We start from the raw sequence: 20,339 nt of genomic DNA, 5'->3' as shown, positions 1-20,339 counted from the left end.
ATCAAGCCTCGCTTATCTGTAGCACCTGTCAGGAATTAATTGGTTGAATTTCACTGTCAAGTTATTTTCAGGGTGTCCACAAGCCTTGAAAATCATGAACATTGGTAATTATGCTTGATTTTTAGATGTCAGGAACAACCTTAAAGAGGCATGTATTTTTTAGAATATACATGAATAAGTTTGTCATAATTAAGCAATCATGTATTCCAAATTTTATTACACTACCAACTCCACAAGATTTGCACATTTGAATTTCTATGAAATGATGTTCATTTACAATAATAATTAAAAAAAAAATATTTTCTATTAAAATACATGTAAATACAGTATCCGCATATATATATATTTTGAAATTATATATATATTAATGTAATGAAAGTAACTAAAACCCTTTTAAAAATCTTTAATGACATACACGTGTTTCGGTTAGTTATTTTCTTTTAGTTACTTTCATTTCATTAATATTTTATAGATAACCCTATAAGTGGAGTTAATAACATAACAAATAATGTGTGTGTGTGTGTGTGTGTGTGTAGAATATTGTATATACTAAACAGCCACATTTGTAACTCACTCACTCACTGATGTATAGATTCAAATTCTAACCCACTTTTAGAAGTGGTAGAAACTTAAAATTTTGCACGTGGATACCATTTGCTGTATAACCCACAGGAAAAGTCTTAAATAACAGAAAATTTTACTTTAAAACCCCTAAAAAAATTTCAAGAAAATATTTTTTACCTTCGCACGTTAGAGCTAGCTTGAATCTGATGAGAAATCGTTGATCAGGAATGAAGTGAACTTCAAAAAAGATCCAGTGACTTTATCCTTTCTCTCTTAGTAAAAAAAAAACTCTAGCATTTTTGACATGCCAGACATTATTTTGTTAAAAACAGTTTCGAGTTCGATAGCGGCCAAACGGATGGCCGTAGCTCAAATGTAATTGACCCATCAAATTAGCAAATTAAGTGATCAAATTAGCAAAAAAGGTTCAGTGACCTTTTGCCCTATCCTCAATGGTTTGGCCGCAAAACCTGTTTAAAAGCAAATATTTTGTAACTTTTACGTGAGAATTCTGTTTCTCGAGTCGATGGTGGCTGAATCTGAAAATTATACTAAATCTTTTATTAGCAGATATACTTATTCTTCTTATAAAGATTGCTCTCTATGTATTTTAATTGCACAGACACAACACTATCCAGTAAAGAATGATGTGTTTTTTACCTGCATGAACATTAACCTCCCCTCCGGAATTTCCTGGTATATGCTAGAGACTTGAAATTTGGTATAATTCTACCATAGTGCATCTAACCCCTTGAAAACATCTAATAGTAGCAAATTCTACATTGAAATTACTCTTAAAAATTCATAAAAGCTGCCCAGTGCAGTCTCTTCTCCCAAGTTCTGTAGTGTCTAAACCAGACATCTTAGCTTAAATCTGAGGGTGGAATCAAAGGACAAAATTACGTTTCCAACAAGAAAGGTCCAGTCTTTTTTTATCGTATCTCTTAAAAGTTCAGGCACAAAATGCCCTTTTGATTTAACTTTGGTTAAATCGGAAAAATTTAATAAAAAGGGGTCTACTTTAAACTCCCATACCCATAATCTAATGCTCGGACTTAACTTGTCCCTGAATTCCACTTATCCCCGAATTTGCCAACACCGATCTCTGGGGCCTGGGGGCGTAGCTAGTAATATTAACATAATATTAGTATTATTATCACTGAAATATAATAATACTTAATTCTATCATACTTCTAGAAGTGCTGAAAACACTAAATTTTGCACACACGTGGCTTGTACCTTCTAACCACCGGAAAAAGTTGAAAACCGTAATTTTTTTACTTTTAAACCCCCCAAAAACATTTGCGTACCTTGCCCTTTTTTTACCCTTGCAGGCTTTTCTTTAAAGCCCCATAGCGTGTGAACCGTTAGAGCTAGTTCAGATCTGACAAAAAATCGGTAGTCGGGATTGAAGTCGTCTACAAAAAGGTCCAGTGACTTACATTGCTCCATCTTCATTGGTTTGGCACAAAACACGATTATGTGAAAAAAATGTTATAATTTTCACTTGAAAATTTTGTTTATGGTTTTGATAGCGGCTGAACCATTGGCCATACCTCAACACAAATTTTTATGGGATTTAGGAAACAACATGATTTAAAAAAGGGTTCTGTAACATTTCGGCCTATCCTCAATGGTATGGCCGGAAAGTGCGTTTGAATGCATTGCTTTATTAATTTTTATGTGCAAATTGTTATTCTGTGCTACATTGTAGTCAAAAATTTAACTGTAATACAAAATAAAAATTATATTTTAATACAAAATAATGCGATATACAAAATAGGATCAGTGACTTTTTTCTCTATCTTCATTAACTTAACTAATAAATGTTAATATTTTTTAAATTTTGTTTCTATGGCCAATAGTGGCCGAAGTGTTGGCTCTGCTTAAATCTAAATATTGTTATAACTAGCCAACAATGGGGTCTACAAAACAGGCTATATAGGTTTTTGTCATATATCCTTCAGTAAGCCCGTAAAACAATTCACAAATCTTTTTTGTGAATTGTCAATGATTGGAGTTTTTAATTTATATGCGACTACAAATTTTGTGTAATTCGATCCGGTTCCAGATTGACCTTGTATTACTAAGTAAACTAGCGGATTACATTAATCCTTCCTCCAGGGAATGTCCTGGTATGACCAGATAAACTCCTGATTAAATTAAACCCCCTTATCAACTTAATAATCTGATAAAGAGTGTACTGACTTACATTACTTACTCTTAAGGTAACAAAACAGCTTGTCTCATAATGCCCATGTGGCAGACTTACTCAGTACAATCTAAGTCTAATCCACTTCCTGGTATGCTAGAAACTTAAAATTCTGCATTGTAAAGTACAGAATTGCTTAGTGTACACATGTGTTAACTGGATTAACACCACATGGTTAAATAACTTGGAATAATAGAGGTTACTCTGAGAAACTTTGACTTACAGAGACATACTAGTAGAAAACTTTAAGGATAGAGGTCTTGTAATATTGATGGAGAGAGAAAAATTAAGAAAATTCCAAATAGCCAAAATGTGTGGAATATTATTCAGAAAAAGAAAATTTTCTTAATTTTTCAGTAGATAATAAAACTTATTTCTGCAATATGTTTTGTAAAAATATGCATGTTACAAAATTGTAAAAATAAGCCAAGTATTATTTTGTATACCTTTGTGTAAAGTGTGAAATTAACCCTTTTAGTGCTATAGCGTCTACGTTGTAGACGCTGCGTTTCTGTCTAAAAGTGCTAGCGTCTACTTCGTAGACGCAGCGTATTTTTTATATGTATTGGTTCAGTTTATGCATGTTACTGGCTGCAAACGATGACAGTTCATCCAAAAGCCAAAGAGTACGATATTTGTATATTTAATTGCCGACGACCAGCTGTTTATACGTCATTGATGTGAAATAAAAGGTCAGTTCGGATGTTTACGTTACGAGCGAATTGACGCTGTGCTTTGTTTACTCTGTTTTATCTTATTTTATCCATGAAATTGTGTTATAATTGTGAAATACTACTTCATTAGTATTCATAATCATTGCATTACTTAATTTTTCATTTGTGTTTTCCGTGTGTATTATATTTTACTAAGTTACAAACTATGTCTAATAAGAACATTTCAGGTTATGATGAGTTACTTCACCTTTTTTATAGTTTTATTACTGAATAAAACAATTATTTAGGTAAAAAAAGTGTTAACTGTGCTCAAATTTCTTCTTTTATAAATAATAGTAAAGTTAGTAAAGCATTTATATTAATAATAATAAGTGTATTACTTTTCCTCTTGAGCGTTTCAAACATTAGGCCTATATGTAGGGCAAAATTTGGCGTGGACAACATATTATATTTTTAATCCACACTTCTTATTTGTTGTGTAAAAATAAAATAAAATATATGGAATTTGTTTAGTTTTAGTTGCTCTTTCCGATGGTAGCCTAAGAAAAATAATATAAAATTGTTTATATACTAAAATCCTTTGCCAAAGTGAAAAAAAAAATTAAATAAAAAATTTACATTATAAAAAAAAATGTTTTATTAAACCCTATACTGAATTTAATTTTTATGTTTTCATTAAACATGTGTTCCACATAAGAAACTAACTTGTTAATGGAAAATAATTAGAAAATCTACATACAGTGAGTAATAAATTGAATGTAATGTTACCGGCCACTCGACATATTTTCAATAAAAATATTACTTGAAAGTTTTTTTGTAAAAATAAATTATAAAAAATATTGTTTATTTTTTATATCATATTTTATCCTAAAAGATATAATATGTGAATAAGTACTAACAGAATATTTTGTGATATTTATAAAAATTAAAATAAGATTTGTACAGTAATATGAAACCTACACATACCTACATCTCATTTTGGAATGATAAAAGCCTTTACAACTAATGTAAGAAGACCTTTGCTATTCTATGATTAATAAAAAAAATGTAGTCCAAATTGTAAGGAATGTGTAGGCCTACTTGATCATTATAAATATTTGTAGCAAAAAGAATATTTATCAAGACTAAAAACTTCAGCGTCCAGGTTAGACCCTAGCTATTCTATGAAGAATTATGATAAAGCATAAAATATCATCCAGATTATAAAAAACAACTAACCAAATGATTATAAAATTATTTTTGATTTAAAGAAATATAGTAAATGAATATTCCACTGTTCCCACGAAGAAATATGAACTTCTGCAAGTATATTATGGTTTTAACATTAAAACATGCCATTTCCATTATCTATTTATATATCAAACTTGACAATGGTACTCTAAGTATTCCTTTACTTCACAAAGCTTGAAACTCGTGTTTTCAAGTAGGGTAGATTGGTAAACTGATAAGACGCACCTTGTGTGAGAAAGAAATTAGCGTCGTCGTTTCGAAACTGTTGTCAGTCTCTCAGCTTAAAAATGCCTTCTTGACAATTCTTTCGGTACATTAATTCTTCATCTTCAACAAGAAGGGGTTTTTTAATTATTTAATTCCATCAAATTATAAAGCAGTTATAAAGGAGGAAAATACATTAAATTTTCCCAAACAATGTATTTTATGCAATTTACCGGGCCCGATGTAAGGGGTTTGGAAGAACATTTATTGTAAACAAAATAGGACACAGAATGAAATGGCAGTCACATAAATATTATTATTTACTACTGCATTTGGCTATGGTGCGTTAGTCACGTCATATCACTCTTTTGATTGGTTAAAAGTGACGAATTTGGTACATTCTTGAGACCGGCAGATTGGTTAAAAATGACGAATCAGGCCGCTTCTGGCGGGAGCTTTCGAAGTTATATTTTTGTAAAGTGTTTATCAAATTCGTTACCGTACACATAAAGATTTCATATATATAGTGATTTTTTATTGTATGTTATTTTGATGTTACTACGTTGATGCCATTTTATTATGGTTAATAATCTGTATAGACATTAAACAGAGTGGCCACCCAAGCGGGAATAAGTCGGGAATTTAATGGACGGGGGAAAATCGGAAATTACCCGGAAATTTTCCTGAGAACCGGGAAAATTCTAAAACAGTTTTTCCGTCTCCAAGAACTTACAAAACCAAGACATGATTTGACAGCTCCTTGAATTAAGAACTGATTAATCTCGAAACATCGTATTTTATGGGCATAGATCGTAAAATTGTGAATGAGGATCGATCGATATAGATTCGCGAGCTTCATCTGAGAGTTGCCTCCACTAGTTAGTGGAGTATATTTAATTAGTTCTACTCCTGTGCTGCGGCAAACCACTTCTCCTAAAAAATTAAAAATATGTAATAATGCATTGGACAATTTAAAATCAACTGACCGATCGTTCCGAAATTCAGCACTGAAAGAGCGGTATGCATTAAGCGGTAGTAACCACGATACAAACTGGTTTTTTTGTATTTATATATTATTCAGTCGTCGAAGTGGGTTCCCCGGACGATGTTGTCCAACTCATGTTCTTGAATGAAAATAGTATTTTGACAAGGGCGTGTATTGGATAGATACCACAGGTCTAAAATATACGTTATTCACCCTATAAATAGGGTTAATAGTTCGGTTCGTTGAATATAATATGTTGACGGTTTGATAAGAGGCGCAACCCGGTTTTATGAGTAAACCAGAATTTCAGTTGGATTTTTACCTGGTCTGATAAGATACCTTTTGGAGGAAAAATCAGTGGATAAGTTGTAACAAGTAACGCCAAGGAGGGCACGTTTGTGTCCGACATGTTGCAATAGCAATGACAGAATAAGCTGAGTACCCAGCGGTAGGAGAAACATTTATCGTCTAGAATTGGAGGTGGATACGCGGCATCGTGTGGTACCGGCCTGCCACTCACGTCTGCCATGGTTAATGTCTAGTGTTTCCCATATGTACAACACAAACATTAAATTTACCGTTCGATCCAGCGCTCACTACCCACCGTTTACCGCTCGTATCGCGGCTGAGGCCTCGGTTGGTCTATGAACGAGTGCTCCTCACACACGTTCCGACTGGTCTTCAGATTACATAGGTTTTAAAACAAGAAAAGTGATGTTATGTTATCACGGTCACATCCCACCATCGACTAAACTGCGTATACACTGGCAAAAATTGCGCAAGTGTTCTGTTTTGTATTTTGTAAAAATCGCGTCTAACTGGCGCAAGAGCTCTCGCGAGCGCTGCCGCAACCATTACCGGACAGTTGGGAAGAACTGGAGATCAGTTTCGGCTATTAAAATTTCAATTATAAACATTGCCGATGCAACACACCCGTGTGTTCAACGGACTTAATGACTCCCGGAACAACCAGCGGTACAACTGTAGCAAGTACTTGCGACAGTTCTCGTGAGTAAAATTGCTTATCTTGTTCATATAATGCTACAGTAGTCGTATAAATCCTCTCGCAACTTTACGTGTCAGTGTAAACGCAGCTTATGATGTCACCAGTCTACAGACGGCAGACTACCAGCCGGCCGAATCGACCATGCACGTTTTCGTCATCAGAGCGGGATTGGTTGGACGACGACTATGAGTCCCGTCAGTTCTCCGATCAACTATTTACCTGATCGACTTCTCCGCACACGTGACGATCGGTCGCACGATTCGACCTGTTCAAACCAAATAGTTGTATAAGGAGTCGTATGTCTTGTTGTTTCGTAGCCCATGACTATAATCTAACGAATACGTTGTGAAGAACCACAGCTTTCGTGTGTTTATTTATTTTGTAGTTGTGTTTTCATGATGGGGTGATTTTATTGCACTATCGTAAAGGCTATCACAAAATATTTAGGAGCCAGTAATAATTGATAACGTTAGTTGAACTCGTATTCTGGGCTAAATCGTTTTTGTGCTTCCCGCATGAAAACTGTAGATTGTATAACCAAATAAAAAAAAACTACTGTAGTTTAACAAATAATATTTTAGTTTTAATTAGTATTTTTTATATTTATTTTGACGCATCGTCAAGAGTCTGCTCCGTATATTCGTGTACAAAAACAATCCGCAGTACGTAAATACCGACTGGTGAAACGTGTTTTTGTAGTTCTTTGTATAAAGTCTATTTAGAAACATACAGTAACAAAATACCGTGATTTATAATATTTAAACTGATTTTCGTATTTCTATGCCTATATTTGTCAAGGCCATCGTGTCTATTATTGAACTAGCAGTGGCGTCTGCCACACTATTTTGTTGGCCGGTGGTCGGACCGGTAGCTGTGCCGACCCTTTTTTCTGTTCTCGGCCACTGATGGTTTTGTTACTCGTTGATAGATCAGCTGTATTGTTTAATGGTGATCACCTGTTGCTTATACGTTATTAGCAAGAGGTTTTTAGCTTTTTTCTCCTCTTTGGGTGAAGACGTCAGTTGCCTCTATGGACAGAGAATTAGTTACTTTCTTCAAAGCTGGCTGCCACGCTCCCTATAGGTCCCGACAGTGTTCCTTAAGTCCTTGCCTTCCAGAAAAGGTCGACGTATATCGTAGTTTTTAATAGGGCGTAGTATACATTTTCCAAATTCTGTGCAATCAACACTTAAATTCAACCCTACATATTACAGCAGGACGTTAGCTGCTCAGCGGAAAACAGGCGATCGCTAATTTTTATTTTATCTATATGCAGTACTTTGTGTTGTACATTATTAGATCTCTAAATGTAAATATATCCATACATTTTTACGGACATGGAATATATCCTGGAAGCTCATTTTATAATCTACCATTTATATTATTTAAAGGGAGAAAGTAGAGGTTATGACGTAATTTTAAATATATACATTTCCCCGAATCTCTGCAAATTACTTTAAGTAGCGTGGTATTCTTAGGATTGCTCCCCTAAAGGATAAAGTGATTAAGTAGAGTTCAGATGAAAGTATTGTATGAAGTATAAGATGGATCGATCTTGCGTATCGGCGAAATCATTTTCACGTACCGAATGTGAATGTTCGTCCACCGCAAACCTCTGATCCCACGTTACCACTTTGTTGGTATTTATTTGCTTTTTTCCGTATTTAATACATGCATGGTATACATAATGTTAGTCAACACATCGCAAAACTCAGAGATAAAAAATAAGGAGCTTAAAATAGATGACACCGATAAATCGTCACCGCATTTCTCGCATTTCGCAAGCGACGAAATTGAGTAGAGCTCTGCATTTCTTGCAAATAAAACTGGTTACGATAAACCGTCACCTCACCGTTGCACTCGGCGTAAGGGTTAAATACAGTATTACAGTTTTTTATTTGGCTTAATAGACTAGAGAATCGGAAATTTTCGATCGGGAAAAAACCGGGAATTTGAAAACAGGTTTTGAGTGGCCACCGTGTTAAATGGATAATGACACTTATAACGAACCTATATTAAAGATGGCGGCTTACAAGAGTATTTGTTGATTTTGGTGTCGGGAGGATCAGGAAATGATCCTGCTTAATACCCCTGTTGTGTACTTAATCGTGTTATCTAAAGGAATCTGTTTTATTCTTACATTATAATTATGTTGGGGGTTTTGCTTTTAAACGAAATTTATTCTTAGGAACAATATATGATTTAACATTTTCTTGTAGAAGTTTCTATAAAACATGTAGTGATTATATTCTAATATGAATGAGTAACAAATGAAAGACATTAGCAACTTAAATCTATAACATGACAGTTGCAATCACACAGCAAAGCTTTGTATGTGGCAACTGTCCATAGCAACGTGCAAAGGAATCAATAAGCCATCAAATGCCAAAGATAGATTCAAATATGGGGTCACAACAAGTGGCGTACACAAGTAACATGTCATATTAGGCTCAAGCTATCATCACACAAACTTCAAACTTATTTCCAAATGCACATAAGGAATTTAAGTTATAACTTAGCACTGGTGTTCATGCTGCAGGCATATGTTCAGACCTTTGGTTGGTTGTTGGAATGATTAATAAGATATCAAGACACTTATTTCACCTTATTTCCTCAAGGTCTACAGTGCATCTTTAATTTCTTTTTAGCTCATAACTTTTTTAGCTAAAATGTTTAAATTTCCTTACAACCTACAGTTGTTGGCTAGTTCAAACTTCATGAATTGCAATTCATTTAAAAATCAATTGTTTCCTTCAACTTGCACTTATTTACCTCTATCATTTAAAGCGCAAAAGAAATAATACTTAATCATTCGGATTGCCCCAAATACAAAACAATCAATCTTAAATACAAATTGAAAATTTGGATGTGGAAACCACAGCCATGTCTATAAAAATATATTTAGTCTGTGGCAAAACTGATATTTGTAGAAGCCAGCTTCTATTCTACCATTTTAGTCTGCATTTTAACTAGAGCCCATTTCCATTACTTTCACGTAGTTCATTGATTTTTTAATGAATGTTTTTAGTTTCATTAAATTTCAGTAACACAAAATGTGCATAAGAACATAGGTGTGTACAGGAACAAGTTATTGAAGCTGTAAAATTTGTTATGTTATAAAAGTCATGATGAAGTTTGGGATGGTGCTTCTTTGACAAATTTTCAAATTGAGTAGGCCTACATAATTTATGTGCAATGTTACTGTATGCTTTAATAATAGATGTTTTAATGTTTGTTTGTGTTACAACTACTAAATTCATCATATGCATGGAAATTAGGAACACAATAAATAATATTTAACTCCTTTCATTTTAATGTAATACTGCAATTTATTAAAGCTATAATGACTTTTATAAATGTAAATATATTCACCCCATTCCATGATGGCCCTTCAACTATTTATTGCTCTATAAAGTGAAACAGAGTAATCTCAGTTATTGTTTCCCATGAGATTTAATCTTTGTTTGATACTAACTTGTAGCCTATTCCACCTTATATTAAACCCATAGTGGGTATGACAGATTAATATGGTGTGTGATAACTGTATTTACTGTTTCTCTAAATCGTTGTATACAGGACAAATTATTGAATCACTATTTGGACATCTAGCTCAATAGTCTTAATTCGTTTAAAAATATGTTGATCAAATTAATAAAAAATTAATTTCAAGAATGCAATGGTCTGCACAAAATCAGTGATATAAATGAAGTTTCTTTATATATGAAGATATATGAGTACTGGTTTGTTTAATATGTACATAATGATAAATGATCCATGGTATTATTTATTTGGCAATATAAAACAGTTTTAGGCCAGAAAAATACGTTGTCATAGTCGAAATTGTAACCGATTTTTATAACTTTAAAGTGAGATTTAACTAACAAAACAAATAATATACTGCAATCACTGATATTTTGTTAATACATTTCCAAGCTGGATTCAAATATAACTTTTTTAGGAAATTTTTATTATTTTGTAACTTAACTCTAATCAAATAAACAGAATCATAAGAAACCTTTGGCCAAGGATTAACACAGCTTATAACTCCAGGGGCTACAACATACGAGTATTTGACATCTGCCAGGCTGTCTGCACAATATCTTGAGAACGAACTGACATACAGAATTTGGCGTAAAGCTTCATTTATATGTAGCCTACATAAGTTGGATGATGGTGTTTGTCTATCTATAGAATTTGGATGAACATCAGCGAATACTTTTACATTGGTATCAAGAGTAACCTTAATGCAACATAAAAAATACAGAATGTTCATGGAACTTCGTATCTACATAGACAAGACAGAGTTGTACGATATGGTCCATGTCCATCCATGAGATTTAGATAGCGTCCATTGAAGCCTATCTTCCAATATGGCGACACGGTACTTTATCTGTCTGTACACAAGACATATCCATAATGAAATGATCAGTAGTATAAGAATTTTGGATGCAACCTCAGCAATGCCTGTTATGTGATGCTTGGTGTAGCGCACTCCTACCTTTTTATATAAGAAAACTTACGAAATATAGAGCAAAGAAATTTTTTTTTAACATCAGGTATACAACAGGAGTCCTGAACTGTTTGATCTATTGTTAGTGTCATAGTGAATACAATTAGACATAACATATATAAGATATCTAAAACTCCTTGTTTATATTTACTATAAAGCTTCCATTTTGGTTCCATTATTTAAACATTCTTGTCAACAGAATGATTTCATATTAAACTGAAATTTGATATGGGTTTTACAATACAAAAAATATTTTCTAACAAAATAAATGTTTGATTGTTTCTTTCTAAATATTCCATAATGTATTACAGAATTGGATAAGGTGGCTTATATGTTGATGTTTTTTGTAAATCTTGTAAATGACAAGTATTTTATATAGTCAAGAATGTTAACATTATTTGTTACAATGTTTTAATGTGGAATCGCCGCTGCTTGGCAACCCTTACATAACATCTTACAATGATTGAGTCTATTGATTCCATGTCATTATTAAAAGCACCTACTTGACACAAATTGTTTATTTATGATAGATGCCTTATAATTTTTATTTGGTTATTAAGAATAAAGAATTTTTAAATAGTGATACTGTAATTTTCAGTGGGTCAAACAATTGTCACTAAAAAGTTACTCATATATTAGTTTTTCAATGTTTGGTGCATACTTGGTCTTATTATTTTATGTAGAATGTTTTTATACATTGTCATGTAACTAAAACACTGATGTGCAAAGTTTGGAGAATAACTCACTGCTGGCAATGAGTATTCTATCTCAATTAGTTTTCTGAGTGATATTTGACAGAAAACATCTAAAAATGTTGCAGCCACATTGTAACTCCCCAAAACATGTCAAAATTCAACAGTATTATCTGGTTATTATACAGCTACTCTTAAAATCACTCTGATGGAACTCAAAGAGTTGTGTTTCATTAGGAAGAATTTGTAGGCCTACTTAATTTTGAGAGGTAAAGGTTAGTAGAACAGTACAAGGGAGTAAGAGGTAGCAGGCAGGACTGCATTTTTGTGCTAAAATCAATAGAGCTCTTCCTTGGTCCAAGAGGAATCTATGTACAACATGTTGTCTCCAGGATCTATCGAGAGTTACCACACAGGTAGCAGACAGGACTGCATTTTTATTTTTGTGCTAAAATCAATAGAGCTCTTCCTTGGTCCAAGAGGAATCTATGTACAACATGTCTCCAGGATCTATCGAGAGTTACCACACAGGTAGCAGGCAGGACTGAATTTTTATTTTTGAGCTAAAATCAATAGAGCTCTTCCTTGGTCCAAGAGCAATCTATGTACAACATGTTGTCTCCAGGATCTATCGAGAGTTACCATACAGGCAGGCTGTCTTATCACATGAATGGATTTCTCTTTGACCTTGAAATCGGTACTGTTTTAATGTTATTAGTATAACTCAGACAGGGTTAATACACAGGTAACTCGAAAGTGGTTATTATGTAGTTTTTTTAACTATCAATATTCTTATAGTACACAACAATTCCTTGAATTTCGATCTTCTTATAGCACAGTACGGCACTTTTAGAGAAGGAACAGTTCCGTTGGAGAGGCAAATAGTTGTGATTGGATTAATATAATGCGACTAAGAAACCATGCATTTGGAATTTGAAGTTATATCAGAAAGGGTTTGTTAGTTGCGATATCGTGTTTTCAAAGTCGAGTTTGAAACGCAAAGACAGGTTGTTCCACGAAGCACGTGCATCTTTAATCGGGACGGCGTCATTAAAGTGGCAGTACAGAAGTGTGGGCCTTCAGTTTGACGTCGCCGTTCCGCCCCGCGCCCGCCTAGGTGCCGGCTCTGGAGGTGGGACTATTACAATATGTAGAGCATCGTGTCCACAGTTAGTTTGCATTATGAAGTAGTTAACGAGAGCGGTTCTGACAGGGCGGCCCGCTGTCGATACTTTCATATCAATTTGGTGCTACATTTTTTATGAGCAACAGAGGTCCATTAAATATAGACGAGTGACCGGCTCGGGTGGGTTTCCTGGGAGACGCGGCCTCGACAACAAAGCAGCACGCGACGCGGGTCGCCGGTCGCCTGGATACCGACCCGTCGTCGTCGTTATATACTTTTTTTGTGTGTAAAAACTAATTAATTTGCGTTAACTGTAATATTCTCGTTCGTAACACTACACGGCGTGGTTATAGTCGGGAGGACACTGGATTGTCTACGGCTATATGGACTGTCTGTTGCGCAATGTATTGCACAATCAGTCTGAAGTTTATGATGAGTCGAAATACTCAAAACATATTGTCAAAGCTGTTTCTTATAGTTAATGATAATTTAGCAATTCAAGATTACAAATTATAAATTTTACTATTTCTAATGGTAAATTTGTTTTATTAACACTAAACTACTGTCTAGAAAATTATGCTTAATTGGTTTTATTTAGTGGTGCATGGTCCATTTTATTATTAAAACTGTTCTATGATTGTTGTATTATTTTCAGAGACCTATTTACTATTTAAACCCTGTGTTACTAATGTATAGTTGAGTTCATATTCCAACAATCGAAGGGGGAACATTGAGTTGGATCCCCTTCTTCCATCCAAAAATAATTTCTCAATTTTGAGAATTTCATCATTTACTTTCAGAACAAATGTAAAATCTATTTTGTACCATAGTGAATTTTTTAAAGATTATTTTTGCCTTGATATTTAATTAGCTAACGATTTTATTTAAATTTTAGGTTTAGTATATTCAATAGCCTTGATATTATTTCGCCACGAAGCAGAATTTTTATTTTTATCGAGCGTGTTTTTCCTTGATTTCAATCCTGTCCTCTTTTCCTTAGCGTTTTCATACCCAAGCATACTGTTTCCTATAAAGATTTGACATGGCCATCACATATTTCTATGAAAAGCTACTGCTATTTCGTATTAAATAGGCTTAATCGTGGATAAATTATAAAAGTTAAATATATAACGGTGGCCGAAGGGGGTTGCAGGCGGTTTGTTTGTCGGCGTAACCATGGTTACCGGTAAACAGACGGCGTCGGCTTGACCAATAGTGGCCCGACTCGGCCTCTGGCACGGCCGTTATTTGTTTTAAAGGACAGAAACACGGCAAACCGCCACTCGACACCCAGACCATGGTGAGTGCCTGACGTATGTTATTCTGTTGTGTTGAATTTGTTGTGTGTGTTGTGTCGTGCATCTATCGTATACACGGGGTCATTCTGTACCAAGGTACCGCGTGCCTGCGCCCCTTTTCTACTCTCGGTTATAACAACTGTGTTCTACTTTAACCCTTTAAGTGGCAAGAAACCGAGGTTCATAAAATGTTATATTTTTAAGTGGAATATTAATATGATACCTTACGTTACCACTAATACATTTACAGTTTTAAAAATATTTTTACGTTTTTTGGGATTTTTAGGGTGGGAAAATTATTATCCCAATGTATCTCTGGGCAATGAGTATTTTTTTGTCTTGCCTTGTATTCACTGGGATAATATATTCCCACTTCAAAGGGTTTGTAAATAAAACACACATAAATGTAAAAGGATCATAGTGAATGTTTATTACATACAGTATAAATACTATGGAAAATATAAGTATTCCTAGAATAGCATAGTTGAAATAACATTCTTGTCAAATTCAATATGAAACAACATTGTAGATACTGACCTAATCTAATACAACTGAAAACAATAACACTCACTTTACTTATTCACATGAAACAAAAATACAAAAACACTCAGTTTTAACATGTATGTTGTTGCAAAATGGTCAAAGGTTAACATGGGTCTTGTGGAATAAGGAAAAGCAGCCCTTGCATATTGCGACTTTACAGCCACTATAAATCATATTGTTTCGCTTTTCTTTGGTTTTGGTAGAGCAGTGCGCATATCTTCTGTATGTGTCTATCTTTTGTGAAGGTGATCTTCAACATTAGTAAGGCGTAGACTGTTTTCCACAGTTGGTTTTCTAAACGGACTGTTTCGTTTCCTGGCTCTAGACTTTCCGGAAGTGTACCCAACTTTTTTTCTGATGTAAAAAGTGCCTATCAACCTGATTGACCAACTTTGACCTAAAAGTCAAATGAGACATTGGTTTTGATGCAGCGTCCTTACAATCTTTACTGTACAATATGAAACTATTGACAATAGCTGATTCAAAAAAGAAATAAAAAAGCTTCATCCACCAGCGTGTAGACTTTTGTGCTAGATTGTAGCTAGACATGTGTTGATCAAAGCGATCTACTCCACCCATGTACTTGTACTCGGCTACTGCTTCTGGGCAAGTGACTTCTCGATCTCCTTTACCATTTGACTGCATGACTGTAACTTTTTTGAGGAATTTTTACATTGCGGATATTACTGACACATACTTTTTTCCCTATCCGCCCATTTCAAAACACTTATATCACCATCTGAGTGATATTGTTTATTATATCTTTATTGTTTTATTATATATCACTTTCCTGATGTATAACCTTCCTGTGTCATAATATTTTCAATTATGCCTTATTCGTGTTGAATAACACAATAGCTCAAACAGTAACCTACCTTTTACAAGACTGCCAGAGTAACATCCAAATAACTGCTTTGCCAGAACATGGACAAAATAGTTTATTCCTAATAAAAAAAGAGTAAGTTTTTGTTGTTATTTACAAATATAAATCTCTCAAGCAAATATAAAATTTATATTTTTTTTATTTTTTGAAAAAAAGCATTACATTTTCAGCTTGTAGTTCACAATGCTACATTCTCATGAATAGAAATTTTTACATTGCAAAATACAAGTAAAATGTTATATAAAAATGATTACAGATAACTAAGGAATAAACTACTTATCTTTAAATTATTTCTTGATGTATATTAGTGAAATTATCTTGATCCTAAGTCTGAGGTTTGGACAAGAACAAAAACATTGATATCTCTGAGTGACAGTGGGATAATATATTCCCCACTTTCAGACTATCAGCTGGATAGAAATCCAGCTGGTGTTGCCAACTGCTGAAAACTAAATTTATGTTTTACAGTAAGTCTTCATGGTATGCATTGTGCATGTGGGAAATTATTATCCCAAGAATCTCAAGCGTAGTAACATAAATAAAAGTAAAAACGTGGTGGGAAATTATTCACCCAATACCCTATAAAGGGTTAATGATCGCAGGGCCTTTCTTCAACATTGCGATGTCCTTCGAAATGTTTTCTCACCAATCACCCGGGTGTTTTAACATTTCAGAGGCAAATATTTCATTGGGACCAAGTTTTAATATTGTGTGGTAATTTAGAATGTGTTGAAATGGATTGTATGTAAAGAAAAAAAATCAGTTATCTAGTGGAATTCAAACTATTCTGGTAATAATAGTCGGAGTTTGGCGGTATATTTGAGCTATTTTGTAGGATAATATTTTACTAGAAATTCATAACGCGTCTTTCAAATATAAGTTACATCTTAAAACTCCAATTGTTTGTAAACCACTTTAATAATTGTTCCAGTACTTTACTAATAGCGAGTTTTAATGTAATTATGGTAATCAACTCCACTTACTTAAAACTCTCTGAAAGTATGAAATGAACGCCCAATTTAGTACCTTTTATTATTAGTCGATTATAAGTGTAAATGAAGGAACTAATATATCCAATTTGCATTTTATAAAAATCCAAGCAGAGCCTTTGGTCGAGGTTGATTAGGAGGATATCGAAATAGTAAAAAACATCAAGCGATACATTTTTTGTAAGTTATAGTGTTCAAGCTTTACATGTAAACCAACTATTTAAGAACCTCAATATTCCATCGAGATAAAGGCAAAGTATCTGTCTTATCTGGTTGACTTTGATTTCATTTTCCATTTGTGTTTGTTTTAATTGCGTATTCCTAAAACATAACTTATATTTACCGTTTTGTTACCATTTACCATACAATTTCGGTGGATCCTCAAAACTAGTGCAGCTGGTAATGTTTTTCTTCAGAGTGTAATATCTTGTTTCATGAATATCCGACAGATGTCATCGGTGTGAGACAGCATTCTGAGACATACTCTTAGATCAAAAGTGTATATACACGAGTTTAACCCTAAAATAACCGACAAACAACTTAATATTTATTTACTCATAAATATACTTTATGCAATTTATTTTAATTTATTGCAAAAAATTTGGTACTAAATCAAATTTGGTTTTTTATTAGATTTTAAATCAATTTTAAAATTCATAACTCGGAAACTTGTAATTCCATTAAAACCCATGTTTAATCAATATAGTTATAATGGAATTGTTTAGTATGTAGTTTTAAAACTTCATAAAAAGTATTTATTAAAGTACTATCTCTTATTTTTTTATTCGTAACCGAGCTGTTCAAAAACGTTGGCACTGATGTTATTATTGAGCTATTGAAGTCATTATCTTGAGTGTGTAAGTTTGTAAACCACGATTTAAAATGTTGAATTTTTAACACCGATTTATTTGAGTAGGTTTTAATCCTAGAGGTGGCATTGTAAATTCCGTGTAGTGGCACACTGTTCGTGTATATTTTTAATATATATTACTACCTCAACTAATGCTTCAAACTTAACATATTATACATAATTTTTTTTATATAAGAACACAGAAAAACATGTTCTACAGAAAAACAAATATTTTTCTTGTCATAAATTTTTGATGCATAAATGATTTAAAAAAAGTAAAAAAATAAATTTTATCCTCGGATTCCGTTTTGTGCTTGTCTTCAAGCGTATAAAATAACAATTCTAATATATACATTTTATCTAGAATTTATTGGTGATATCAGAAATATATAGTTTATATGACTTTTAAAATATATATTTACACTTTTTATGTTTCTAGGGAAATTTACTAAAGCACTTATTTTTTATGCACAGGGGTAAGACATAAAGCTGATATATACATGTTGACATATAATGAATCCAATACCCTAAAACCATTTTTATGAATCATTTTGGTTATAAATCAACTAACAATTAAATATAAAACGCATTTATGTTACATACCTATATTTACAATATATACAAGTGTAGAATTCAGCCCTTCAAGCAGTTCAGAATAGCAGTTCTCTCAAGTCACTTGATCTATCTCTAAAGATTTCACTCATTTTATCAAACATTATTTACAAAATATGTGTAATATACTATTATTTAACTCATAAGTAATAACTAGCTGAAATAAACTCCAAACTATGGACTTGGAACAACACAAGAAAGAAAACAAATGTAGCGCGGGCGGGCCAGATGTCTGCTGCACAACTCGGTATATATATATATATATATATATATATATATATATATATATATATATATATATATATATATATATCCATAGAGGGTATCTATAAATAGTATAAAACCTAATAAAATATGTTATCATTGTAAAGTATGATTCTTCATCTTTCCAAATATAAGATTTTTATCACAATCAGATTATATTTACTCCTTCAAAAATAACGCAATGCGACGCAACGTAATCGGGCCGGATATCCGTATATCCGGCGCCTGCCACTTCTATCTAGAGTTAAATACCGGAGAATTTATAAAATTTATCCAATGAATGGCAGTACCTCGGTGGCTAAACATATGTTTCTGGGTTTCCTTTAATTTTAAACCGATTTTAATTTAGAAACTAGATGATCGTAGAATATGAGCCTTAGAAGCAGAAAATGTATTAGATTTCTAATAGCAAAATAAGTGTACATAGCTTCTATTTAAAATGAAAATATGTAGGTCGTCATTTAGGTGTATTTTGTAAAATTTGTAGTATGTCGGTAATGAATGTTGTAGAATTTCGACATTTTACTTTTAAAATTGGTTGAATAGTTCGGTCAGAATCCTTTTTACGTTACTTCCGATATTTATCTCTTGCCAGAAATCCGTCGCCTACGCCGCTACCACAACACCGTGTCACCTGACAGTCGTGGATTATCAAGTAGCAAAAAATAGTAATCTTAACTCACACATATGTCGACCACCACAGTCGGTAGCTCAACAGTGAAGAGTTTGGCAATAACTAGATTTCGAAAGTTCTATTTTTAATTTTTGGTCTTGGAAACGGACATATACGTGTGTACTTGTATTTCAATGTCGAATGTGAACTAGTACAAGATTACAAATAATGAAGCCGTAGTCTTGGAGTCTTAAGAAATATATTATTTGTGATATTATCTATAACTGGGGAAATGGCCAACACTTGTCTTCTGTCTGTCCACAGGGTATCTAGAAAAATAAAAATAAAATGAAAAATTAACTTGAATTTGGCACAACTTTTATGGTTTTGGAGCTTACTTTGGGATACCACCTGTCGTAGAATACATGTCTACAATACAGAACCAGTCATGTCATTATCACGATGTTCCTACCATTTTGTTGACTAATGTATAACATATATAAATGAAATTGAAATAGTTTGCAATATCAATTAAACAAACACTAAATGATTCGTTTTCTGTTATCGATTAGATGTTTTTTAATTACTATTGTTGCTTTACACACTCGCTACCAAGGCGGAGAATGAACTAACTCTGGTAGCCAAACTAACATTGATATACTACAGCTAGAGTAGTACTGGCATAATAGGTTATTCTAACAGTTTTCGCTAATCTACGAGCGACCTGCATTTCTACGCACAAGTTTATGCCTGACCTGAGTAGATGTCACACCACGACCGGCCATGCTCAGCGCGAGGACGGCAGCTGGCCGGAAGTATTGAATGAGTGACAGTTGTTGGAAGCACTCGTATTCACATCCGGCTCGCTCACCTAGCTCACACAGAAAGGATCGTGGGTCGAACACTGGAACAGGTCCGATAAAGGTGGAACAGGTCTCATGAGTGTATTACTCATTGCGCGAGGTGTTTGATGAATGGAGACGTCACAGTGGGAAACTGAACGCGATCACCAGATAGAATTCCAAAACCTGTCCAGAAATATAAACAAAGCTTAGCCATTACAAGAACAATGAATCGCAAACTG

The 20,339-nt window shown here is 33.5% G+C and overlaps 1 protein-coding gene across 4 annotated transcripts in view; it reads left to right on the top strand.

The window, feature by feature from the left end:
• LOC124354706 (heterogeneous nuclear ribonucleoprotein K-like) overlaps nt 1-20,339 on the top strand; it is a 94,938-nt gene that overhangs the window by 10,929 nt on the left and 63,670 nt on the right. Inside the window, exon 1 of one of the 4 annotated variants that reach the window (XM_046805360.1) lies at nt 14,482-14,503. The exons of the other annotated variants lie outside the window; for them this stretch is intronic. The gene's annotated coding sequence lies outside the window, so the exon portion shown is untranslated. Of the gene's footprint in view, nt 1-14,481; nt 14,504-20,339 lie in introns of those variants that run through there. 4 annotated transcript variants of the gene reach the window in all.

Source organism: Homalodisca vitripennis, chromosome 2 (assembly GCF_021130785.1).
Source record: "Homalodisca vitripennis isolate AUS2020 chromosome 2, UT_GWSS_2.1, whole genome shotgun sequence".
Classification (NCBI taxonomy): Eukaryota; Metazoa; Arthropoda; class Insecta; order Hemiptera; family Cicadellidae; genus Homalodisca; species Homalodisca vitripennis.
Note: the sequence above shows the minus strand (reverse complement) of the source record. Positions and strands in the feature narration are given on the sequence as shown.